Source organism: Triturus cristatus, chromosome 10 (assembly GCF_964204655.1).
Source record: "Triturus cristatus chromosome 10, aTriCri1.1, whole genome shotgun sequence".
In the NCBI taxonomy this organism is placed as follows: domain Eukaryota; kingdom Metazoa; phylum Chordata; class Amphibia; order Caudata; family Salamandridae; genus Triturus; species Triturus cristatus.
The window spans coordinates 258798149-258813129 of NC_140593.1; positions in this window are offsets into that span (position 1 = coordinate 258798149).

The following is a 14981-nucleotide window of genomic DNA, read 5'->3' on the forward strand; positions in this document are numbered from 1 at the left end:
ATAAAGGAATTTGTTTATTCATCCTCAAAGCAACCATGTGATCCAGGCGAAGGAACAAGTGTAAGAAGGGAAAGAACTCTATGGAGATCTGAATGGCAAAATGGTAGAAAGCAATTGAGATCAAGTGTGTCAGTTGAATGTGTATTAAAAAACATAATCGAAGAAACAGAATCTGGGTGGTGTAAGTAAAACAGAAAAAAATCAACAGACACCAAGCAAATCCAAAAGAGCGAGAGTCCCTTCTCTCAGGTATTCTGCACTTGAATGGACTTATTACTCAGAGAATAGATCAAATGCATCAGGTCAAATCTCCATTGAATTGAAATTAGAAACATTTGAACCTCCATGATATGCCACACTGAGAAAAAACATTGATTAAATAAGATTTCTGAAGCAAATATCAAAATCAAGAACTCCACAAGCACTATTTAGTAAATTCAAAACTGAAATAAGTGAGACGAGAAATGAAGAGCTATGTTTAAAGCAGGATTAAAAGACTGAAATAAATGAAATTGAAAATAAATAATTAACAAAAGTGAATAAAAATAATTAAGAAGAATTCTTTAGGGTTAAGGCTGAAGTAGAAGGGTAGGGATAACATGTTTAGGAAAAGATGGAGTCAAATTGAGGATGACTCACATTAATAGGTGTTGTATTAGCAATTATAGTTCTTTTAGTTGGAATGAGTCTCAAACCAGAGATAGAAACACTTCAGTCTACACCTGCATCTATAACGACTGCACAAACAGTAGATGAAACAAAATTGCAAACTTCATTTGTGGATTATTCAAAAGAATATTTTTTGACTAATGTTTACCCTAGATTAGTTCAGGAATACACTCAAGATACTAAGAACTGTTACATCTGGCCACACTTACCGTCTACAGCTGCAGAAGAGTTGACATATCATCACATCCCACTTTCATATGCAATTACATGCAGTATTTAACTTAGTTTATTTTATGGACAGGAGCATTTTGATTATTATTATTCTAACTATGATACAATCCTTTTCAAAGTTTCTCTTCAGACAAAAATGAATCATCATCCACTGCCAAAATATATGAACATTGAAAGGTATTTCTTTAGATCACTGACAGTTATAAACACTATTAAAGCATACGAGAAGAACCTAACCTGTTCAATGAAACCTTTTAAAAAAGAAGCTCATTTTAGCATTGGAGGAGAGAACAGCTCAAATTTTTCATAATACGAGTAAAGGAGAAGATGCCTTGAGAAATGTTTGGAAGAAGGAAGAAGATGAATACAAAAAGAAAATGGTTTATCCAAATTTAAAACTAGATAGATGACAAAAAAGAAAATAATGTGTTTAGAAAAGGAGAAACCAGTTTAGAGGGAGACATATTGGGAGTAATTGTGAACACAGATTCGGAATTATGGGAGGACCTGTGCAAATTTTAACAGAAGAAGCAGTTATTCCAGGAGTTTATTTTGTTTGTGGTCAAGATGCCTATTTTCAATTACCTGCTGATTGAGAGGGTGTTTGCTGTTTAGCTTTATTGTTTCCTAAAATGTATCATGTGAAGCGCATAGGTGCTTTAACAATGATACCACCCCATAGACATACATTTGGTACTAATGATTGACCACAATTAGTCGGAGACATTTTGGGAGCAATCATACCATCTGTAGGAATAGTTTTAAATGATGAGAAAATTAGAAAGCTATCAACAGCAGTGGATAAATAGGCTATTAGCACATATTGTGGCTTGCTGACAGTTAACACAGAATTAGTGGCTATTAGATCAATAGTGTTGCAAGATCGATTAGCTTTAGATATTTCGTTAGGAGAGATAATGTGGAAAGCTCAACATAGCTGTTCATACATCCCTGTCAAAAGTAGAAAGATAGAAGCATTTGCAAAGAATATTTCTGACCCGAAACCTGAATTAGAAGCTTTAGAATCCACAAGTGTATTAGGGAGTTTAGGCAAAGGAGCTTCTATTATTGGCAACTGGCTTGCAATAGTGGGTGGAGATATTTTTTGAGTCATTTTGAGACCTATACAAATCATTGGCAAATGCTTGTATGCCTAAACGCTTTATGTAAAGGACTTAGATGCTATCTAACAATGAAATCAAATAGAGAAAAAGGAAGACAGATTAGAGAAGGACTAGAAATGGAAGAGAAAAGATAGGGAAAATAGGAAGTTGAAGAAAATTGAAAACCTAAAAAAATAAAGGATAACTCAGCAGAGAATGAGGGTGCACTTTAAAGATTGATTTGTGAGGGGGCGGAGCTTGCCGGCGTTGATGGCGGCCGTGTGAGCGCTGCGCTCTCCGCCTCGTTCTATACATAATCCGCGTAAATATCCTATGCTGCCGAGCTACCTAGTGTTGCTGATGTGGGACTCCCTACGGATGCTGGTGACCTGAGTTGCGGACCCCGGCTGCCCTCTGAGGAGACGAAAGAAGCGCGAGCAGGAAGTGGGGTGAGATGCGCTGAGCTGGGCCTCAGTCCTCGGACTGGAGTGTGTGGCGACCCGAGCTGCGTGCATCGACGTGCGGCAGCGCTGTGGGGCGGGGACCCGGTCCCCCGGAGTGGCTTGCGGAAGAGCGGTGGGGGGCGGCCGCGGAGGGCCTCCGCACACACTGAGGTGCACGTGTGCCCCCTACCCCTCGCCTCGTGGAGATTGTCGCTGGCGGTGCCGACCTCGCCGAACTGGAGGCCCGGGAGAACTCTGCGACAAGCGGCCCTTGAGGCTCAGACACCACAGAGCGGCGGAGCTCTAAGCCGGTGACCTCGTGATTGGCGGCTGGGGCCTCAGCGGGAGCGGAAGAGCTGCTGAGATGCCAGTGCAGGGAGGACCCCGCAGCAACTCGGGCGTTCCCAGCCGGTGAGTCCCCCAGGTGCCGGGAAAGATCCGGAGAGGGCGACTGGGAGTGCAGCGCCAGGTCATATATAGGATGAGGAGCCACTGACTTGGTTGTCCCCGGGGGCGTGCCACCCTTTTGTTAACTGCGACGCTGGGGAGCCTGGAATAGCGGATAGAGGTTGTGCTGGAGGCCGCTTGGAGGATCGCGACGTGGGACTGCGCTCTCGAGTGGGGTCTTTGGTGCGGCGAGACCCCGGTCACAGGAGTGCCTTGTGAAGTCGACCTAGGAGGGTGTCTGGTGGCCCTCCCCGGGAGTTTCCTTCCGTACCTGATACATTGGGGGATCCCGGACCCCGCAGCGTCGCCCTGACTGGAGACTGCAGTCCTGGTGGTGTGGCAACAGAGAGGCCTCGACATGGGGAAAGGCGATAAAACGCAGCCTAAACTCTCGTTTGATCCGCGCAGGCCAAAGGGAATCGCTGGCGCGGGGCAGGAAGCACCTGCGGGCGGGGCAGGAGCGGAGACCTCGACCGGCGCGGACATCAAGGAGATGCTGGTGGCGATGGAGAAGGGCCTGCAGGGCAGCTTGACCGCCATCGATGCCAAACTAGATGCGCTCACATATCGCATGGACCGCATGTCGGAACGCGTTGACAAGAATGCGGAGAGGTTAGACACGGCCGAGAGAAGGATCACGCAGGTGGAGGAGGCCCAGACAGTATGGGACGCGGACCGCAAACAACTCAGCAAGCTCCTGCAGGTCATCCAGGATAAATCCGAGGATTTGGAGGCCCGATCGAGACGTTCGAACATTCGCATAACGGGGGTGGCGGAGTCGACCCCGACTGGGAGGATGGAACTTTTCATCGAAAAACTTTTACACGCTTTGCTGGGAGACGATGTGTTCTCGCCCATGTTTGTTGTCGAGCGGGCTCACAGATCGCTGGGCCAGCGCCCCCGGCCGGGAGCACCGGCGCAGCCGATCATCGCGAAGCTCCTGAACTACAGGGACAGGGATGTGGCGCTCCGAGTGGCCAGGGAGAAAGGCAAGCTGCAATATGAGGGCATGGACATCTCGATTTACCCGGACTTCACGGCGAAAGTTCAGGAGGAAAGACGACAGTTTGCACCGTATAAACAGCAGCTTCGGGAACTTGGCCTGGACTACGCCATGCTCTATCCGGCGAGGCTACGGATTAACAGGCAAGGTCATTCCCACTTCTTTACAGACCCGAGAGAACTCCATAAATCTCTGAAGGTATGGTCTAGGGAGCGGCAGAACAGCCCCAGAGGGCAGGGGGACGTTTTGGAGGGGGCCTCAGGTCTGGACGGGCAGGACTAGGTGCGGATGGGAATCCGGGCATGGTTCGCAAATGGTCTGACTAGCCGCGCTTGCCATCTGGGGGAGACAAGATGCCCAGGGATACCCGTATCTGATTCCCCAATTGATGTTCGACGTACTGGCACTCATGTTCTGCGGAGTGCCCCCCCTGATGAGACTTTTGTGACTGCCACAAAAACGATGATGCTCCCTTAAGTTACTCAGGTCATTGGCCCGTGGGCGACAGGTCACTGGGATGTGGCATGCTGCCGGCTGGCCTACATACTGTGCGTGGTGGGGCGTGAGCCCGCATTGGGACTGAGTAGGAGGGTTGGCCGTTAGGGCTTGTCGTTGTGTGATCCTAGGGGCGGGGCGATTCTGGGGTGTGGGCAGGTTGATGCGGACTGTGTTGTTCTTGTGGAGAGCGGGGTTGACTTCTGGTGAGGACCGTAGGGGGCCTGCTGACACCTTGATGGGAGATCGGAACGTAGCTCCACATGCAGCTAGGTTATCCGAGTGCGGGGCGGCGGAGGCGCACTTCTGGCTGGCGCGTTCCCAGATTGAGAGTTTCGCAGCGCCTGGCAACCTCGACCCTAGCGCAGTTGTCTAGTAGGAATACGTGGGGTTTGGTGAGTGGGATGTTTGGGAGGAGTGTTTGTCTTATTAGGGGGGGAGGGAGATTAGGGGAACTGTCTGGCCAGGTTGGGGTAGGTCGGCTGTGGGTGGGGGGGCGGGTAGGAGTTGGGGACGTGGGGATCGCACGTGCTGTGGAGTAGCAGGCTGTTTGCTTTTTTGTTTTGTGTTTGGATGGAAATGTCTGGTCATTGTTGATGAGTGGCGCTTTTCACTGGATCGATTGGGACATAATTGCTGCTACGCTGGGTGTCCACAATGGGGGACCCTAGGGAACTGACCTGTGATAATGACAATGCTTCCCTGCGGGCGCTGACATGGAATGTGAGGGGATTGAATGATTTCCGTAAATTGAGAAAAGTGCTGAATTATTTGCATAGACATCATATGGATCTAGCGCTTCTGCAGGAGACGCACCTCCCCCTAGCGAGCCATATACTAAAGGCAAGAGGCTTGGCGGGAACCAGCGTGGCGGCCGGCTTCACCTCGCACTCCAGAGGGGTGGTAACCTGGGTGAACCCTCATTCCAAGTTGATGTTGACGGCTCTGGAGGCTGGCTCGGACGGTCGTTATTTGATCGCCCGGTGCGTTGGGAAAGGTCATGACCTAATAGTTGTGAACGTGTACGGTCCCAACTACGACAACCCTGAGTTCTATGCGGCATTGGCTGGCAGCTGTCGACGCTACACTCACGCCCGCATGGTGTGGGGGGGTGATTTTAACTTCACGTTTGACCCTGCTTTGGATCGCCCCTCCGGTCCGCGTTGTCCGGCGGTGGCGGCTTTACTCATGCAGGCGGAGCTCACCAAGCTAGACTTGGTGGACGTCTGGAGACAAGGGCACCCGGGTAAAGGGGGGTACACGCACTACTCTGCTTACCACGATGTCCACACCAGAATTGATTATTGGCTAACGTCGCAGTCGTTATTCGCGTTGGTCAAGAGCTGTGCGGTCCTCCCGCGTACGCTTTCGGATCACTCCCCGCTGCTCCTCATACTAGACACCTCGGTTCAACGTATCCCACCATTTACTTGGAGATTTCCGCCGTATTCGCTATTAGATGAGGTGTTCCGGGGTGAACTGGCGGAAGACATAGAGACCTTCTTTGCCACCAATTTGGGCTCGGTTCAATGTTTTCACACGATCTGGGACTCGTTTAAAGCATACATCCGAGGCATGGCCATGGCTAAGCATTCCGGTGTACTCAAATCTATACGGAGGAGACTTAAGATGATAGAGACCCAGCTGGTGCATCTGGAAGAGAGACAATGGTTGTCTGTCAACACTGCGGTGGAGGCTCAGATTCAAGCGTTAGTCTCGGAATATCATGAGGAGGCGGACAGGGAGGTGCAGCATATGGGCAAGTACGCTACGGCCCGTACATATGGGGAGAGCGAGCGACCAGGATCGCTGCTGGCTAGGATACTGAGAAATAGCAGGAAACCCCTGGTCATTGACGAGTTGATAACTGTGGCTGGTACAGTGGTCACTGAGGTGGAGGCGATCAACACCGAATTTCAGAGCTACTACGCGAGGCTTTACGCGGCCAGGTCTACTCAGATGGAGGAGGAAATAGAGGATTACCTCAGTTACATCAAAATGCCCTTCTTATCTGACTCACAGAGGGAGTTCCTGTCGCTCCCCTTTCAGCAGGACGAGATTTTGGAAGCCCTGGAGGGAATGAAGGCTGGCAGCGCCCCTGGAGCTGATGGGCTGACGGTGGCATTTTATAAAGCCTTTAAGGATAAGCTCATCCCCCATCTGATCACCTTATTCGATGACATATGCCAGGAAGGCTACATGCCGGACACTATGCGCGAGGCGCTTCTAGTTCCCATTCTGAAACCAGGGAGGCCCCCTAATGTGTGTGGCTCATACCGGCCGCTCTCGCTCCTCAATGTGGACGCGAAGCTATACGCCAAGGTGCTGGCCACGCGTTTGGCGCTGCTGGCCCCGGAACTTGTTGCGCCGGAACAGGCGGGATTCATACCAGCCAGGAACCTTACATATAACATCCGCACGGTCCTGGGGACTATGCAACATGTGCGTCCGGACACCAAGGCCTTAGCCATTTTCTTAGATATGGAAAAGGCCTTCGACTCGGTGGAGTGGCCCTTTATGGTGCGTGTGTTACGCAAGATCGGATTGGGTGAGCCCTTCCTGCAGATGCTGGGAGCACTATATCACCAGCCCACAGCCAGGCTTCGCATGGGCGATCGGGTAACAGAGGCCTTTGGGATCAGCAGGGGGACGAGGCAAGGCTGCCCTCTCTCCCCCCTCCTTTATGCCCTGGTGGCAGAACCATTGGCGTGCGCTATCAGGGAGAACCACCGGTACGAGGGCATTCATTTCCCTACTTACCAAATTGGTATTTCCACATACGCAGATGATACGCTGCTTTATGTCCGTGACCCGGAGGAGAACCTCACGTCAATCCTACGTGAAGTGGTTAGATTCGGAGAGCTGTCCGGCCTTAGAGTGAATTGGAACAAGTCGCTGGCGTTCCCGCTGACGCCGGTAACGACCCAGTTCCCGATGGAATATCCACTGCAATGGACGACGGACTCGGTCAGGTACCTAGGGATTCAGCTACATAGAGACCCTGAGGTACTCCTCAGAGAAAACTATGGAGTGGCCTACGCCAAATTGGTAGACGATGTCGAGTCATGGAATCGACTCCCGCTATCCCTGCTGGGTAAAATAGCGATCATGAAAATGGTCATTTTACCGAGATTCTTGTTCCTCTTTGCCAACATCCCCATAGTACTGCCTAAGGCCTTTTTTAAGCAGCTGACTCAAACCCTGATCAAATTGGCCTGGGGGGGCAAACAGCCTAGAGTACAGTGGAAGGTGTTAACTCTTCCGTATGACAGAGGGGGGCTGGGGGCTCCGGACATGAAAAAATATTATAATATCGTACAGGCGGTGCACCTCCACACATGGATACATGCCAGTGCGGATGTCCCCCATCTCATTCTGGAAGGTCTGTTCGCGGACCCGCTCACATTGCCTGCGGTCGCCCTCCAGCCTGCGAACCACTCGGTTGGGCATCTGGACTCCCTCAAAGTCACGGCACATGCATGGCAGGAGTTGCGGAGGGCACACGGCTGTACATTTTTGTACTCACCTCTACTACCGGTGGAATGGGCGATTTGGCTCCCGCCGCTGAGGGAGAGGGGAGTGACCCAGGCATTACATGCGCTGGGCATTGAGCGGATGGAGGATCTATTTGCGGGTGGGGTTGCCAAGACGTGGGACCAGCTTGGGCTGGCTCATTCCACCCCCACGCTTCTGCAGCATTTCCAGTTCCATAGGGTCCGGCGGGCGCTATCGTTGCGCTGAGCCCGGGCATGGTGGAGCCCCCGGAGGTTCCGGAACTCACCTATGTTATCAAAACGATAGCGGCGTCAAAATTGATATCGAATCTTAAAAGAATAGGAGAATGGCAATCGGCACGTCAGTACGTAGTGGCGCGGGTAGCCTGGCAAGAGGACCTACAATTAGAGCTCACGGACGAGATGTGGACACAGGTTGGTGCACTTTATGTTTTTGCAGAGGGTGTACTACTCCCCGGAACGGCTGCATAGGTATGGGCTCAGGCCGTCGGCAGAGTGTGAGCGCTGCCGTTTTCCGGTGGCGGACTTTCTTCACATGGCTTGGCTCTGCCCGGGAACTGCTAAGTTCTGGACGGAGGTCTTTACCGAGTTGAGCCGGATTTTGGGCGCTGAGATCGCCCCCAACCCAGCTTTCAGTATCAGACAACTGATATAGTGAACTCTCATTGAGAGAAGAGGAGGTGACCAGAGGAATGATTCATGGGAAGAACTGTCTGGATGGCAAAACATCAACAATGTAACTTTTGAAGGTTCAATATTTGAAACTCTGCTGTGACGGTGGGAGAACATGGGGAGGCTGCTTATTCCCAAGAGTTTTTCTGAAATTCTATTGGAGTACTCAGAGGAAGAAAGAAAATAATGTTGTAACAAAGAATATGTATGCATATATAAGGGTGTGTTTCCTAGAGTAGCTAGTGGATTCCTTCCCTGCCTCTCTGACTGGAGGCTCGTCTTTTAGTTTCTGAAGCCTTTCTTCATGAGAGGTTGCCTCACTTAGAATTTGCTGAATTGTTTGCTGATAACTTAATCTCAGAACACTTTCCAGCTTAGTATGCAAAGGCTTTATTTTTGCCCATTGATACTTTCTTCAGAGTTCTTCATTGGGTTTGAAACTGACACTGTAGGAGAGTAGGATCTGCTTCACATGTTTACCCTCACATTTTGCAGGTGTTTCACTGTTTTTTTACTTTAGTCTGGCTGGGACCCTGTTAATCAGGGCCCCAGCCTAGCTGCTTCCTCTCTAAAATGATTCCATGCACTTTAGGTACATTAAAGATTGGATCTGAGGTGCCCTTATCAGTCCCTAGTATATGGTATACTATGTACCCAGGGCATAGGTACCCCAGAGGCATACCAGGGGCTGAAGCATGTATTATGCCACCCCGGTAAAGCCACCCAAAATGATACCACAGGTCTGCTACTGCAGCCTGGGTAAGGTGGTGCATGCACCCCTTACTGTGATATCGGTTACCTATATCACTATATATATACACATACAAACCTATAAGTCACTCCTATGGCAGGCCTTATCAGTCCTGAAGGCAGAGTGCTTGGTTCTTATGTGAGAGGGTGCCCCTGCATGAGCAGAGCCCCTCTTTGGCGTTCGGAGACCCTTCTCTGATGCTGTTTGTAGTGCAGCCTGACCATATACTCTTAAGTGCATTATATCCAAACAGTAAACGTTGGACTGGCTGCACGGAAACATGCCGTGTTTGGTGTCAAACACCTTGGAATCATACCCACACACCAGTAACAGATGTGGGAGTATGATCACACCCTTCTAGAGGGAGAGACATGACAGCACCGGTACACCCGGTAGAAACTTAATAGAGCCCTGGCATCACAAAATGGATGCTGCAGCCACAGACACGGGTCTGGCCTCCTGCTGCAGACCGAAACTCCAGCAGGGGAGGCCTAGACAATAGGTTTCCTGTCACAGGGAGGTGTAACCACCTCCCTGACAGGCTTATGTTTATTGGGGCTGGGTGGGAGCACTCTCTGAGTGCTTTGAAGTCCTTCACTGGGGGCACATTTGGTGTCCCTGTGCATAGTCCAGCTCAAACCGATTCAGGGGCTTCCAGCCATTGCTCTGGCATGAAACTGGACAAAGGAAATGGGTGTAGCCACCCCTCTTTCCAAAACCTTCCCATAGGTGGGTCCCCAGAGTATGTCCAACCCCCTACCTTAGTATAAGTATGGGACCCCTGTCCTTAGGACTTTAGATTACCCTGGACGAAACTCTGAAGCTGAATCCTGGCTCTTCGACACTCTGCTCAAGACCAGAGGACTGAGGAAATCACCCTTGGGGTCAAGGAGTGACTCCCCTGCTTAGCAGGCACCAATGAAGCAATTTGCCAGTCTGCATCATCAAAGCTCCCGCCGGACTCCAAAGTATTTGCAGCCCAGGAAGAGGATTTCCAGACATCTCAGAGGCCGACCCGAGTCCCCAGCAAAGCTGAGACCCGCAGCCCTCGTGAGGAGCGTGGAACCGCAACTCCTGGTCACCGTGCATTTCTGCAAGTGCATTGACTTCTCTACGTCTCTTGAAGTCGTGCTTGGGCTAACGTGTAGCCCCCACCGCGAGCACTGAATCCACCAAAGATTGTCAGCCTGGTCATTCCGAGTGACCCGTGGGCCTCCATTTTGTGTTTTGTCTCGAGGTCCCTTCGCGATCCCTGGTCCGTTGACTGGTGGGTACCTGAGGGGGTAACTTTGTATTTCCTTGGGCTTCCCTGGTTGCTCCAGATGTGACCTGACTCCCAACAAGTGGTGAGTCCCACAGACCTTGCTGGTCTGCACCAAAGCATCTTTCTTGTTTCTGCATGAGTTGTTGTTGCCAAGACTTGTTGTGTCCAATCCGGGCACCAATGCTGCAGCACTCGGCATCCTTTGTGGGACAGCTCGAATCCAGCTCCTGGTCATCCTCGATGCCTCCTGGTCAAGCTTCACCTCTTTCACTTGAAATCACCCGACATCGGTGGGCATCTGCTCATCGCCTTGTGACCCAGACTCTGTCCTCTCTGCTTTCAGGTTCTTCTCATCCTCGATCCAGGCTTAGATCTCTTCAGACACTTCGCATCTTCACGGCAGCAGCACTTCTTCGCCAGCTCCCATTCAAATCGACGACGTGACCCAACACCAAAAGACACCTATGCACCCGGCTTCCCATGGGTGCAAGACCGGAAACTTCCTAAGTCCAAAAGGGTTTGGTCCTGACTCATTTCTAAGTGTCCCTAATCTTTAAAAATCTAACCGCGACTTTCCCCATAGAAGCCAACGGGAGCTTGCGGCTGTGTTCACACACTGAACACGGCCCCGTGGGTCCCCTGTGTCACTACCTTGGGTGGTTCCTTGGGGTCCCAGCGATTCTACAGGCTCTAGGCCTTGTGTCTAGTTAAGTCATGGTTCTTATACCACTATTTTAGTATATGGTTTGGCTCGACCCTAGGGCCTGACGTGTATTTGTGGTATTTTACTGTGATTATTGAAGTGTAACTTATGTATTTTGACCTCTAGTCTCATAAAGAGACTAGAAGGATGTGTTTAGTAATAAATTCATATATTTTATATATATACCTGGTGTGGATATCTTTCATTTAGTGACTCAAGAGATTTTAGTAAAACAAGCTGCTTTACTGGCTGCTCTCCATAGCTACCACTAGGATAGCTTTCAATAAAGGTTGTCTTTAACATATAACCAATAAGGGGTTGTTTGGACAGATACAAGGTGCCTACTATAACTAGTGGACAGCATATATCAGGCCAACTTCTCACAGACACCTTTTCTTTTTATTCTCATGTTATTCCAATTTAATTTAGAATCAGGGATTTTCCTTTATGGAGCACACTTCCTGTGATTCTAACAAAAATGTTGTTCTATTTTATAATCCAATATCGATTGTTGGGTTATAGTAACTTTTAATGCTGAAATCTAAAGATTAATATCTAATGAAAAAAAGATGAAAGACTAAAAGAAGGGAAAATAAAACACATTTTACTCCCAATAATTCTCTTTATTGACTGAACTGTAAGTCTTCAATGATTTATTGCCATGTAGAGGATTGCGCCTTACTTCTCGTTGCTGACGAACAAAGATCCATATGACCAGTGGCGGAGGTTATTTAGTGATTACACCCAAAGATTAGGAAATAGAAAACCCCACTCCCCCACAGTGCAGGTGCAAGTTGGTGTCTGCATTCTGAACAGCACATTTACTGTGATAAGTCACACTATCCAGTCTGCTCCTGGTGCACAGGCTTAAGTAAGCTCCACAGCACAGACAGGGACTGTGCACTGTATCTGTAACTCGGCCCTAGACTGTGGATGCAATAAATTATCATGTCACAGATGGCTTGTGCAATGCCTGTCAGAGAATCCAAGCAGTACATGGAATGCCCAACAAAAACATTTTCACAGAAGAAATTCACATTCCTGTTTAGTCCATTCATGTAAACCCACATGTGTACATGAATCAGCATTGACCGTCCAGCATTAACACATAAGGCAAGGAAAAAACGTAATGGACTGAAATGCTTTTAAAAAATCAGAAAATATCATTATGCTTTCAGTTTCAGCAAATTATTTTGATGAAAAATATGCAAATTGGCTTTTTGAATATTTGTTTTTCAGCAAAATTTGAATAATGACAATCTTCCAGCTAATTTGAAAGAATTTTACCTGAGGTGCAATTGAAAATAGAATTGCAATACTGTGAAACTGCAAAACGATTTTCATGTAATTGTCTCAGTCCAATTGCAATTTAACAGGACCTGGCTCAAATGTCAACCAGTTTATACAAACCATCCAGTATCGATCCTGATGCAGTGCAAAAATGGTCTCTGTTAGTGCACAAGGAGTGCTTGCTAAATTAGGAGCTAGATATAATGCCCTGCATGTAGTTGCTTTTGTTTCACTATGCCAAGTAATGCTAAAGCATCTATATTAAATCAGATGCCTAGTACCTATATTGCATGTGACTGACATGTGACTGACTCATCCTATAATATCTCATTGAGGCAATGCTAAATATTCCTTGAGTAGTAAGTTGCTTGTATGAATTACATCTGTGTCTGTTGGATTGTTTATATTAACACCTCAGAATAGCAACCTTCCTTTTTCTAGGATAGGTAAATGGCATGTGTTATGGAAGCTACCTCTGCCATTGATCTCTCAAATCTTAAAAGTCTTTGGGCCAGATGTACGAAATACATGAATTTGCTATTTGCGACCACTAATTTTGGTACCAGCAAAGAATTTTCTGAATTGACCTATGTACTAATGGGTCTTTTGTAGCATTCAGATTCAAGTATGTCATGACGATACCTAGCTCATCAATATTATTTAGATACATTAGAAATTGTGACTCACTCTAAGAAGTGGCCATCAAAGGGATGGTGGCCTGCTAGGGTCCACGGGCCGGCATGTCTTTGATCGAGTTTGAGTAAAGTAAACTTTTTTTGTTAATGCATTCTATTTTCGTTAACAGAAATCGGGATTTTTTCATTTCCGAAACATTTGTTTAAAAGTATTTTATTTACATGTCCAAAGTTGAAGGGTCCACCTTAGATGTTGGTCATTTTTCAATGTTTTGAAACTGGATGTCAGACGTAAAACATTGATACATCTCTGTTAGACCTGTCATCCTTTGGGTGGAATTTCCCCCATCACTTTTTGCCTTTATGCCTCACATTTTTGCTGATTCTTTTTGTTGGCCTTAGGACTCTGACCACTTAACTGCTGCTGACCAGTGCTAAAGTGCATGTGCTTCTCCACTAAACATGACATTGGCATATATCTGATTGGCATATTTGTTGTACTGATACATCTCTTGTAAAGTGGTATACCACATAACCAGGACCTGTACTTCAAATGCTACTAGTGTGCTGCAGCACTGATTGGACCACCCACATAAGTATACTTTCAAACCTGTCTCAGGCCTGCCACTGCAGTTACTGTGTGTGTAGTTTACAACCAGGTAAGGTAGGCACCAGGGAAGGTAGGCCCTAGGTAACCCTGAGGCCAGGGTGCTATGTAAGTAAAATGTAGTACATGTACCTTTATGTTTTGCATGTCCTGTTAGTGTGCAAACAGCCTAGTTCGTTTTTCACTACTGTGAGGCCTACTCCTCTCATAGGCCATTTTAGGAATTCCTTAATACACATTCAAGATATAATTTGTGATCAGAAAAGAGTAGCTTCTTTATGTTTGATATGTTTGAAATGGTAATGATAAATCCTCCGTATTGAGGAAGTTGGATTTAATATTACTGTTTCAGAAATGCCACTTTTAGATAGTGGACATTTCTCTACACTTACTGCCCTTTGTGTCTGATAGGCCACATCCAATACAAGTCTGGGTTGGGTGACAGTTAGACTTTGTGCATTCTCTCTAGATAGCCACAAACACAGGGGGACGAGGCTCATCTGCATTCTGAGTGCTTATCTGCATTCTGATGGGTCATACTGGGCAGGGAAGTAATGAGAAGGGCTGAAAATTACACTTCAATAGGTAGTGTCCTGTCGACATACAAAACACTGTTCTACCCCCAAGGTTAGCCTGGCAGACAGGACTGTGTTGAAAGGGATCCTTGTGCCCTTCGGAGAGTTATTTTGAAATCACCACCTACATCAAAGGCACTTCTGCGTATAAGTACTGGGTCTCTGACCCCCTGAAATCAGTCACTTCTGGATCTTGAACTGAACCTCTGTTAGAAGGACTGCTATGCTGTTTAAAGGACTTAACTGTGATGCTTTTCTGGAAGGACAGCTTTTCTGCTTCTTGCCTTGCTGCCTGTTGCTCCCTGTCTCTTGTGGAAGGGATCTGCATTCCCTCCAACTGTTCTACAAGGATTTTCTAACATGTCTCCTGTTATTATGAAGTCTCAGGTACACAAAAGACTTCCTACAATTCTGCAGGTGCTGTTGGACTCTACCTTCTGTGAGTCCCACCCTTGCCTGAGGTGCCCTCTTCAAGCTCTGGGCCTCGGAAGTGGGTTCTGCAGTTGTTTTCATTAAAAACCGATGCATTGCACCAACTGCATGAGAAATTCCACCACATCACCCTTCAATGGAAATGC